Source organism: Macaca fascicularis, chromosome 9, assembly GCF_037993035.2.
Source record: "Macaca fascicularis isolate 582-1 chromosome 9, T2T-MFA8v1.1".
Classification (NCBI taxonomy): Eukaryota; Metazoa; Chordata; class Mammalia; order Primates; family Cercopithecidae; genus Macaca; species Macaca fascicularis.
In genome coordinates, this window is record NC_088383.1 from 52471728 (window position 1) to 52483769 (window position 12042).

At 58.4% G+C, this 12042-nt stretch overlaps 1 protein-coding gene across 6 annotated transcripts in view; it reads right to left on the reverse strand.

Moving 5' to 3' along the window:
• Nucleotides 1–12042, reverse strand: part of RASGEF1A (RasGEF domain family member 1A) — a 70083-nt gene that overhangs the window by 11743 nt on the left and 46298 nt on the right. The window lies entirely within an intron of this gene.

The following is a 12042-nucleotide window of genomic DNA, read 5'->3' on the forward strand; positions in this document are numbered from 1 at the left end:
GACACTCAGAGCCAGCAGAGAAGAGAAACTCTGGAGAAATCGTCCGAGGAGGGACAGGGAGCCCGTGGTGGGCAGTCAGGGCCGCCTGGGGTGAGAGGGCTGTGAACAACTGATGGGGCTGGCCACGCAGCTCCCAGGATAAGAAAGGAACACCCTAGGCATGAGGGACAGAGGGTGCCGAGGTCCTGACCCAGAGATGTGTGCAGCCGGGAGCTGGGAGGGCAGTCTGAGGACTCAGGGCCGGACACACAGGCTGCATGTGCTGCTTCGTGAGGTGGGAGCCTGGGGCTCTGAGCACAGTGGTCTGACTTGTGGTGGCTGCCGCGTGGACGGTGGGTCTTGCCACAGCCCAGGGAGAGCTTGCTCAGGCAGGTGGTAGCAGGAGTGGTGAGCAGGGCCACTCCACACGGTGAAGGTCTGGGGCCGAGCGGCTGACCAATATGAGGTGGGCGGGGCTGGAGAGAGATCTGGAACTGGCTTTGAGTGAATCTGAATGCTCCTGAGATGCAGATGTCTGAGCAGCTGGGCCTCCTGGCGGGCTCGGTGCCCACACTGGGACTGTCCTCCATGGCATGGCCCGCTGTGACGGGGCTCAGGGTCTCACCACACCCTGCAGCTGGGAGTTCTTGTGAAGCCTAAGGGAGTCTGAAGCCCTCTGGGCCTGTTTCCCCAGTGCCCCAGACAGCCAACCATGCCTGGGAGAAGCCAAGTGGAGACTGGGCAATGCAGCATTTGCCAGCCTGAGAGCCAGGGGTGGCCTGTCTATGGCCTTGTCTGCACACAGAGCCAGCCTCACCCTCCTGGCCCTCAAGGGAAGGCAGCACAGGTGCCAGCAGCTGAGGTCAGGTGGAGGAGCCAGGCCCTCCTGCCATTTTGGCCTTAGTTTCCCCTCTGGGCAGAGCATGTTGCCATGATTACTTCAGTGCCATGACAGGACCGTGGGCCCCTGCCCTGTAGGGGCCTTACAAGCAGAGAGCGGACCACCTGCCCGCCGCCCGCCCCCCATACACACACACACACAGCACGTCCCTGTCCCTGCCACCAGGGAAAAAAGGGCATCCGGCCCAGATGACACTGGTTTTCCCACCAAATGCCTAAAGGTTTCCTTGGAATTCTTAGAAAATCCTTAGCAAGGAGAGCAATAACGCAACCAAAGGCCCCACGATGAGGCTGGGTGGAATCTCCAGGCCCCCAGGCTCAGTGCTGTCCCCACTCCAGGGCAGGGAGGTCATGGCTCAGACTCACACAATGCTCCCCTCAAACTCAGGCCAGCAGTGGTGCCTCACACAAGTTGGAATGCACATTCTCAGGCCTAGCCCCAGACCTGCTGGTCAGAAACTCAGGGTGGCTGCTTCTGTACTCCAACACACCCTCTACTCCAGCCCAAGAACCACTGATGTGAGCCAATCCTTCATTTTTCAGATGGTGAAACTGAGGCACAGTGGGAAGGAACTCAATTAAGGAAACTCCAGGAGTTCCAAGTCCAGCCTAGGTGTCACCACCTCCAGGAAGACTCCCTGGGTTTAACCTAGACTGTTGACCCACAAAGCCAGAAGTGGCTGTATCATTCACTTGTGTGTCCTATTGCTGGCCCAGGGTGGCACTCAGTGACCATTTGTGCAATGAAGTCACGAAGGTGGGCTCACAGACCCCTTGTTGCCCACAGCTGCTCAGCACTGTCTCAGGCATCTTACCTGAGGCCAATGCACTCTGAGACAACTTCCCCAAGATCACAGTTCTGGGTTCAAAAGGTGACCAGCAGGTGGTAACCTTGGTCAGTTGGGCCTCCTCACCCCAAGCTCTTGGAGTCATCAGAGAGGGCATTTGCCATGCCACTGGCCTCTCCCACTGCAGGCTGCTCTGATCAGGAGGTAGTATGTGGGGGATGCACTCTGACACCCCACAAACTCAGCCCCAGCGGATCCCCCACAGGGCAAGGCCACTCCACGTCCAGCCTTCAGAGAGACCTGCCTCAGTGCCGGGAGGCCTGCCTAGCAGCTGAGGAGCCAGCCTGGGGACCCGGCCCACTGGTCAGCAGCCAGAGAGGGGCTGGGAAGGCCACATGGGAGCTGGTCACCTTCAAGGGTGGAGGCCTGGAGGAGGAGCATGCAGGGATGTCCCAGGCAACCAGGGGTTCTGCACATGCTCACAATCCTTTCGGGGAGTCAGCAGAGCCTGAGGGGGCCCGTGTGGAGCCACACTGACCTGAGAGGTGGGGTGCTCTGGGTTCCTTCTGTCTTGCCTACCTGGAGACCTACCTGGGGACATGGCCCAGTGCTAGGTCTCCTGCATTCAACAGTTTTAAACCAAGACCCTGCAGGTCTGGGGGATGCCCCATGAGCCTCTACCCCTGAAAGCTCAAGCCTAGCAGGGCCCACCCTGCCCAGCTATGGAGCACTTCGAGGAGGGTCTCCAGGGCTCAGTGCCAAGTGGAGAGGCAGGTTCACTACATGGCTTTTCCCGGGCAGGAATCCTGGCCCCACAGCAGGCCCACTCCTTGTTCCTGGGTGCTTCTGGCCAGCCCTCGACCTTCCCAGCTGTGAAATGGTGATGATGACAGCACTTCCCCTGCGGGGTCCCCTGCCGGCCACCCCCACCCAGCCCTGAGGTCACTTGTTCTTGCACCTGCTTCCTCCTCGCCCCAACAGCAGGGACAGGCACTTCGATGTGCAACTGCAAACCTGTGTATCTGAACAGCTGTGTCTACCCCCAGGCGGCCCCTTCCCAGGGAAGAACTGCACACTGGGCCCTTGGCTCCAGTCACAGCAATAGCGATCATGATACAGTGATGGCCAGGGTGCTGAACACTGAAAATGGCAATGCTAGAGTTGAAGAATCCCAGTTACTCCTCACAATCACCCCCTATGCTCCCAGAGAACCCTTTATTCCCTTACGCAGGTGAGGGCTCAGTAACTGCCCCAGGTCACAGCCAGAGGGCAGCAGTGCCAGGATTCACACCGAGCAAGCAGCAGGGGCAGGCAGGGGGCCCAAGTCTGAGCCTGGCTCCACCACCTGTCTTGGCTGTATCAAGATCCTCAAACCCTCGGAGCCTTAATTTCTTTGTCTATAAAATGGGCACAGGGAGCACTACTTTAGGGGTTTGCAGGGAGGATCAGAGGAGCCCCTGTGTAAGGTGCTGGGCACCAGGTGGCTCCTCACCCCCAGGAGCTGACTCCCACCAGCATGATTGCTCAGCACCTCTCCAGCCCACACAGGAGGCACTGCTTATTCTAGACACACTGGCCGTTTGTGTCTGGGCACTGTGGAGAGCTCAGGAAGCCCCCCCAGGGCTAGGCAGAGACAGGGCTGTGGCGGGCCAGCTTGCTCAACCAGCATTTGTGGGAACCATCACCTCCACCCCAAGTCCAGCTGGGGCTGGCCTGGACAGAGCAGGCCACCCTGACCCCAGAGAACCAGACCCTGCATGGATGCTCTAAGGCCAGGTGTGGTCCCCGAAGCAGGAGCAGCACCTTCTCCTGAGCCAGAAACTGGTGGGATTGGGCCCAGTGCTCCCCCTTCAGGTAGCTCAGCTGCACACTAGAGTTCTAGACCCTTCCCCTACAGCCTCTCAGTTCCAAGTGTGGCCACTGGACCTGCAGCTACAGCATGACCTGTCGCTTGTCAAAGTGCAGATCGCAAGTTCCAGGCCAGGCCTGCTGGGTCACAACCGCTGCTGAGCAAGACACCAGATGAATCATATGCAGGTGAATGGAAGGCCCGGGAAGCCCACCTGCGTGAGAGCCTCAGCCTCCAGGTAAGCTGCACTGGCTAACCCAGGGCAGGGGCCGGGTACAGAGGCTCATGCCTGTAATCCCAGCACTTTGGGAGGCCGAGGTGGGTGGATCGCTTGAACCCAGGAGTTGGAGACAAGCCTGGGTAACATAGAGACCCCTGTCTCTACTAAAATTCAAAGAAAAGTTAGCTAGGTGTGGTGGCACATGTCTGTGGTTCCAGCTACTTGGGGAGCTGAGTGTGGGGGATCACTTGAGCCCAGGAGGTTGAGGCTACAGTGAGCCATGATCATACCACTGCACTCCAGCCTGGGCAACAGAACCAGAGCCTGCCTCAATCAATCAATCAATAAACAAACCAGGGCAGGCCCTCGGCTGTAGTACGTGCACACCAGCACCACGTGGCGACTTTTCAAAGACACCGTGCCTAACCCCCACCCCAACAACTCTAATTTAACGGGTCTCGGGGGCAGGAGAGGCACTGGCATCTTCCACAGACTTCCACGAAGCACGGGGAGCCTCTCTCCTGCCTCAGCTGCTGCTGGCTGCATCAGACCCATCTCGAGGCAGCAGACCCTGTGAAGGGCTCAGGAAGCACCCTCCCCCTTCCCCCGGGATGTAGGCACAGACGGGGCCGGGGCCAGCCAGTGTGCCAGACCAACGTCTGTGGCAACCCTCACCTGGAAGAGCAGCAGCCCCTTGCAGGGAGTTGGGGACAGGCTTGCACCCTACACTAGCCCCTCTGACTCCTTGGAGAAGCAGCCCCTTGCAGGGAGTGGGGGACAGGCTTTCACCCAGCAGTCCCTCTGGCTCCTTGCAGCCCCTCCTCTGTTCAGGCAGGAAGGAAAGCGCCTCCTAATTATAGAGCTAATCAACACAGAAGAAACGTGCTCACAGTGAGGCGGGGAAGAGTGACTCACTGTCTCCTGGAGCACGCGCCTCACTCCCTTCTCACCTCCCACGCAGGGCCGGTGGGCACAAGGGCAGTCCAGAGGCCCAGCCTGCTGGTGAGAGAGGGGCCCTCTTCCATCTCGGGAGAGAGCCAGTTTCCATACTTGGCTTTACTTGGCTCTCTGGGGGCAACATTTGAGAAGGGGGTCCTCCCTGTATCTGAGCCCAAGTCATCCTGGCTGGGCCTTGAGGGTCACACTCCTGCCCTGCACAGCCTCAGCAGCACTGTGGGAGGCCTGGAGTGGAGGCTGCCTGAGAGAGGCTGAACCTAGAGACCCCTTGCCACCTGCCTGCCGGGATGCGCTGCAGCAGGCCAGAGGGGAGGCGGCAGACAACAAGGCACAGGGCTCTCCCCAGGCCTCCACTACTCCGCCTGAGTGTGGCTGTCCCAGCCTTTTCAGGCTCGACCCAAGGTGCCCCACTTGGCACATGTGCTGCTGTCCCCCAGAGGATGAAGTGACTCATGGGGTCCTGCTGCTGTCCCGCCTTGGTCTGCCACAGGGGATACTATCCTGAGAGGCCCCCACAGCTGCACCCCAGTCTCTCATGCCCTTGTCCGCAGCCCTGCACACCTGAGTCTGTTCCCGCAGTTGCAGATCTTGGGCCTGGGACTGCAGAGCATGCCAGAGAACAGGCTCTGTCCCCACACCTGCAGGAAGCCTCTGGGTGGCCCTGAGCCTGCTTCCTCGGCTGGACACTGGGTGTGGAATGTCTCGTCCCGCCTCCCTGCAGGGTTGCAGTGAGGTTGAAGTGAGAGACGGAAGTTAGTGCGGTTGTGTGCCTGGAGCGGAACCAGATATGTGGTTCTGTGCCGCCCACATCTAGGCCTTCCCTCAATGGTGCCCAGTGGCCCAGCACTGGGTGCCACTGCTTCTGACCTGTGGCCTCTGACCTAGGCCCTTAGGACCATGGACACACACGACACCGCCAGCCCTGGGAGAGGTTGGGGCTGGGGTAGGTTAACACCTTGTAGGAATCCTCACCCCAGAGGCACTGTTTTGAGACACAGAAGTTTCACAGAGCCTCCCCAGAGATGACTGGGACACCAGCTGATGTTGGAACACATCCCGGCATCTCTCCACTCGCTCCCGGCCTCCCGCTGCCCGGGACTGTGCTTCCCAATAAAGCGAGCACAGCCAACATTTCCCTGAGCTCTGATCTCAGGTCTAAGATGGGCTCTGAGACCTTGCACCACCCCGTAGAGTGAGTAGGGTAGAGGAAGGGCTGTCATCTGGTTTCCCAATCCCCTCTGACTCTAGAACAGCCACATGCTGATGGCGCCAAAGTGCCAGGAGGGGAGAGGCCAGGAGCCTGCATCCACAAGTGGGCTAGGCCTCCCATCGGCGGTCGGCCTGGGGCAGTTCCTCCGTCTGTGTGAGCCTTAGTGGCACTGGCACCTGAACCTCATGGTGGCTGTGGGGAGGGCGGGGGTGGCAGGGACACACGTGGAGTGTGGCTTCCAGCCTAGCATGAGTGCTCACACGCGGGGCGTGCTTCGGTGCAAGTGAACGCTGCTCTCGGGGCTCTGCTCAGCCTGGGTGAGGGACTGCGGGAACACAGCCCTGGATCTCTGGGACCTTTTGCAGTGGGTATGTTCTGGAGCTTGGCTTCAGTACAACTCAGGGGAGAGGCACTTTTAGGGGACATAGCCTAAAACTTTAGCTTCTGAATATTCACAGCTCCCCCCACAACACTCACACACACAGGTTCACACAGGTGCACACATGCACACACAGATGCACACGCCCCTTCACACCAAGGAATACACTGTGCCAAGCACGCAGCACTGAGAGTGGAGGGCACTATGTTAAGTGGAGCAAGCCAGGTACGGAAAGACCAACACTGCATGTTCCCACTCAGGTGGGAGCTGAAAACCTTGGTATCATGGAGGTAGACAGTAGAATAATGGCTACCAGAGGGCAGGAGCAGGAAACAAAGATAGCTTAGGCAACCAGTACAGACGCACATTTAGATAGAAGAAATAAGTTCTAATATTCCATAACAGACTCAGGTGGCTATAGTTTGCAGTAATGTATTACATACTTCCAAAGAGAGAGAAGACTTGAAATGTTCCCAACACATAGAAATGATAAATGCTCGAGATTATGGACACCCCAAATACCCTTCCTTGATCATTACACACCCCGTGCATGTAAAAAATACATGTACCCCATAACTATGTAAAATACTACATACGAATAAAAGAAAAGAATAGCTTGGGGAGAGGAAAAAAGCATAGAGAGCAAGAATGGAAGTGGCTAGACTAAGGGTCCAGGGTGAGAAGAGGGGAGGGGGCAGCCAGGATGTGAGAAACTCCAGCCTTTTAAGAAAGTAAGAGGGACCCTATGCAGCCCCAGTGCCATGAGAGATCCTGGGAGAGAGAGGAAAAGAGGGATATTTTTGCCAAAGAGTATGAATGACATTCCTTTTTGCAGCCTCTTCAAGAGACGTTGGAGAGTTTTTTGTTGTTTTTTTGTTTTGAGACAGAGTCTTGCTCTGTGACCCAAGCTTGGAGTGCAGTGGCACGATTTTGGCTCACTGCAACCTCCACCTCGCAGGTTCAAGCGATTCTCCTGCCTCAGCCTCCTGAGTAGCTGGGATTACAGGTGTACACCACCATGCCCAGCTAATGTTTGTATTTTTAGTAGAGACAGAGTTTCACGATGTTGGCCAGGCTGGTCTTGAACTCCTGGCCAGTCTCAAGTGATCTGCATGCCTCAACGTCTCAAAGTGCTGGGATTACAGGGTTTAGCCACCGCACCCAGCCTGCTACCCAGCTTTCTAATGGGCCCATGCCTGCCCCCCAGGCAGCACACAGAGAAAGGCCATCTGCCTCTGGCCTCATGTGTGCAAAAGCTGGATGCAGTCCTCAGGAGGGGCAGCCACACAGCATGTACACCTTTCCCGAGCTGATGCACAGTCCTTCCCTCCACTCAAACTCCAGCCATGGGCTCTGAGACCTTGCACCTTGCCCTGTCACCCAGGAGCCCCTGAGAGCTGCAGCTACGATGGAGGCCTAGTGGCTCCCATCTCACACCTGTGGCCTCACTGCAGCCAGGCCCTGATGTGTGTGTCATCTTCCTGTGCACCCACTCATGTGTCCAGGCCTGGGCAGCAGCTGGGTCCCTTCCCACTCCCGAGTGTTCTTTCTGTGTCCTGCACTGAGGATGCCCAGCAATGAGGAGACCCAACAGAGCCACGGGAGGCCTGACACCACTGTGGCCTCATAAAAGACCCCCGGGGAAGGGGGACGCAGGGGTCAATGAGTATTGACCCACCCTGCCCCCCTTCAGGGGTGTGTGCACAGAGTATGTCTGTCCAGCTCCCCAAAAGGGACTATGGGAGGAACATCAGAAGGTGGCCCCATGGGGTAACTAGCCATCCTCCAACACCGCCAGCCCCACCACAGCAGAGTGGGGACAACAGGGCAGGAGGGGACAAAGTCTCCTGCACAGCCAGACATGAACAGGGTCAGGCCTCCGTTCAATTTCAAAGGGAAGAGCGGTCTAGGGCAGGATTCTAGCAAACTGTCGGAATCTAGCACACTGTCGGAATTCTAGGACCCCTTCTGGATCCTGGAGTCTGCAGTTCTGGAAACTTCCAAAGCAGAGATTCGCCTTCACTTGACTAACTTTGCTTTGCTTTAAGTGTGCATCATTAGGAGTTAGAGTGAGCCGTGTGCTGCCATTCCATGACTCATCTCAATGCAATTCTCCCTCATCCAGGGAGGCAGCCCGGAGAGGCCCGTTTCTCAGATGGGAACACTGAGGCTCAGCTCACAGGACCCACGAGGCCGTAATGTGCAGGTCTGCCCAGGTCTGCCCAGGTCTGCCCTGCTGTTACTCAGACCTCAGCATTACCCCTGAGAGCGCCTGGCGGGGGCATGGCCCCCCGAGCATCAAGTGCAGGCTGAAGCCCTGGCCCAGACGTGTGGACAAGCACACATTCCCATGACCTTCTGCAGATGATTCTGGGGACCGATGAGCTCTCAGAAGCTCATCCGTGGACCTCAAATTAAGAAACTCAGCTTCCTGGAAAACTGGGACAAAAACAGCCCTCAGGGCCCATCATGCATGAGTCCCAGGGATCTGCCAGGAGGTGGAGGAGGGGCTCGAGCCAGCCCCCTGCCTCTGCCAGCCTTGGCAGGGGGGCTTCTTTCTGAGGCAGCACGTGGGCTTCTATTTTTTAACCTACTCAACAAAAACGGAGACTATTTTTAGCTCAGCAAGCTGCAGGGCATCACAATTAGCAACTGAAAATTACACATCTCGCCTGTCTCCCCTCTCTTGGCTGGCGGAGAAAGCGTGCTCCTGGAGGGAGCCGGGGGCAGCCCTGTGCCATGACACTGGTGGGCCTCAGGAGGGGAGGGACCCACGCACCTACCTGGGCTGGGCTGGATGCATGCCATGGACCCAACAGAATGGGCCGTTTGCCCTTCAAGGGATAACCGGCCAGTTCTCCGAAATTATCGGCACTGGGGTGGGGAAGGAGGTGGGTGTTCCCGGAGCCCTATTCTTTGGGCTGGATGCATGCCACGGACCCAACAGAAAGGGCCCTTTGCCCTTCAAGGGATAACTGACCAGTTCTCTGAAATTATCGGCACTGGGCTGGGGAAGGAGGTGGGTGTTCCCGGAGCCCTATTCTTTGCCCATTCATTCATTCATTCATTCACAAGTGGTAATGATCCCTACTGGAGATACACCAGGGAAAAAAAACAGGGCTCTCTGGCCCCAGAGAGCACCCCACAGAGCCTGTGTGGTGCCACACATAATGGCCACAGATGGCAACATGATATTACGGGTTAAGAGAGAATCAGTGCTCCAACAGAGGAGAGAGAAGGTCAGGAATATGAGTGGGAAAGCAGTAACCTCTGTCTGGGCTGTGAGGTTGGCCTCCCTGCGGAGGTGAGGCCTCAGCCGACTGGAAGGAGCTTCTGGGAAAGGACTAGCGGAGTGAGTGAACAGAAGGGCTGGCGCCAAGGCCTGGGAGCTTTGGCCCATTAGTTCTCTGGCAAACGCTCCCTGGGGCACCTCCTGGCTGGCTCACTCGCTCCAAAACATGCACTGACTGATGATGTGTGTGTCGGCTCTGCTAAACCTGGACCTGTGATGTGCCAGGGTCAGGGTCCCCAGCAGTGCCAGGCTGCCCCCCAACCTGGCCTGGTCCCCACCCTGCCAGGAGCAGGGGCGCTGGAGCCACCAGCACCCCGGGCACATCCCACCGCCACCACCATTGTCATCGGTACTCAGGGTCTGTGCCTACAGTGGGTGGGCCGCCTGCCCCACTCTGCGAGGGTCTGGGCTCCTCCCACCAGGACATCGGGAATGAGGCTCCCCTCCCCAGGAGGCTCTCCCAGGATGTAGCAGATGGTTCCTGATTCCCTTGGGGGACCATCTTGTGGGGGTCCTCACCTTACATAGCGGGGAGGGCTCAGCAGGGAGTCAGGTGCAATTTGTAAGTGAAATGCTTGTTTGAGTGTATGGGAGGCAGACACCACAGTTACAAGATTCCTGGTGCAAATGCACATCTTTTGCCAAACCTTCAGTGGGCCCTTTGCCTCAGTGAGGATTTTGACCCCCTCCTGGATAGGAGACAGTGCTAGGTAGCCGGCCCAGGGGCTGCCCCCACCCAGAGAAGGCCGTCGGGATGTGGCAGTAGGCCACATCACAGGGAAGAAGCTGTCCACCTTGGGGAAGGTAGAGGGCTGAGTGTGCCCACTTGGCTTGAAGGCTCAGTCACCCTCAGGGAGGAAAGAAAGCGGGACACTGCTCCTGATGGGATAGGAACCTGCATGGGTGGCAGAGGAGGGGGAAGGAGGTTAGGGGCCTCCTCCACGCAGCATGCAGCAAGGACAGACCTCACCCCATCTCCCTCCCGAGCTCCATCAGCATTGGTCAGATGGCGGAGGCAGCTGCACCTCCTTTGCCACTCACCCTTCCCAACTTACACACCCTTCCCCATCCTCTGACCCTGCCAGTCCAGAGCTGCATTCCCAGACCAGTAAAAAGAGGCCTCTGGGGTCCCACCTGCACTGAGAGGCACGGTGGAGGGAGAGAAATGAGGTAGGGGCCACCCTCACTTCCTGGATGTCACTCACCGGCAGGGGAGCCCAAGTGAGGAGAGCCGATGGCCCACAGACCCAGTGGGGCTGCTGTACCCTCAGCTGGCAGAGCGCGCTGGGACCCGGCCCATCCCAGCATAAGGCTGGGGGACCTGTATGGAGCTGAGAGGAGGGGTGCCTGCCCCAGGCAGCTCCCAGCCCTTCCATCCCCTTTTGGCTCCCACTTCTCTATCACCCCTGTCCTGGTGACCTGTGTCCCTCGCTCATGCTCCCTCTTCCCACACCAGGGCTACGGTGCTCTCTCCAAGCTGGCACTGCAGTCCCAGGCGCTGGACAACCCATCTCAGCGCCTCCATCCCCACTGCACCTAGGCCCTCCCGGCTCTGTGGAAGAAGGCTGGGTGGCCAGCCACAGACCAGCCCCTCCACCACCCCCAGGTCCTCCCAGCTCTGTGGAAGAAGGCCAGGTGACCGGCCATTGCCCAACCCCTCTGGACATCGTCTATCCACAATGTGCAGGTGAGTGACACCTGCCTGGGAGAGTCTGGGGCTTTGTCTCCACCATTTCTGAGATTCTAGTGCCTGCTAGAGGGACTAAAGCCAGGACTCTAGAAGCCACACCCTGACTCTGCCCAGGTTGGCCCCAGGCCTGCCCTCAACAGCAGGTGGGTCACATCAGAGCCCCTTCCCTCAACCGGCATGCATCCACCTCCTACTCCCTGACCCAGGGCAGGAAGGGATCTCCCCCAACCACCCAGCCAACACTCATATGTCCTCCCCACCCCCAAACCCCAGCTCTCAGACCGTCCTGACTGCGCTGAAACGTGTCTCCCTTGACTCCAAGGAGCCCTTGTCCAATCTGCTGAGGCCAGCACAGCAGATGGGCAGGGGCCGGCTGCAGGCCCAGGCTGGATCTAGGCATAGGCTGGGTGTCCAGTGGTAAGGGAGTGGGCCCCACTCCAGCTGGGAGCCGGCACCCTCCTCTGTGAGATGCCACCTCCAGCACCTTCTTCCCAGGTGACCGTGAGCACTAAGTGAAGCCACGAAGCTCAGGACAGGCTCAATGCCTGGTGGGCTCTGATGGCATCGGCACTGCAGAGCACTAGCAGTCCTATAGGTTATCCAGCTGCCTCCCTAGACACACAGCTCTTGGGAGCTGGTGCCGCCCCCTCCCTCATCCCACTTCTGAGTCCTCACCTCCCATGCAAGGGACAGCCAGTGCACCTGCTGCAGACAGCAACAAGCGAGCAGAAGCTGCCTCCTGCTTCTAGGCAGGTGGACCCATTGACCTGGTGGCACT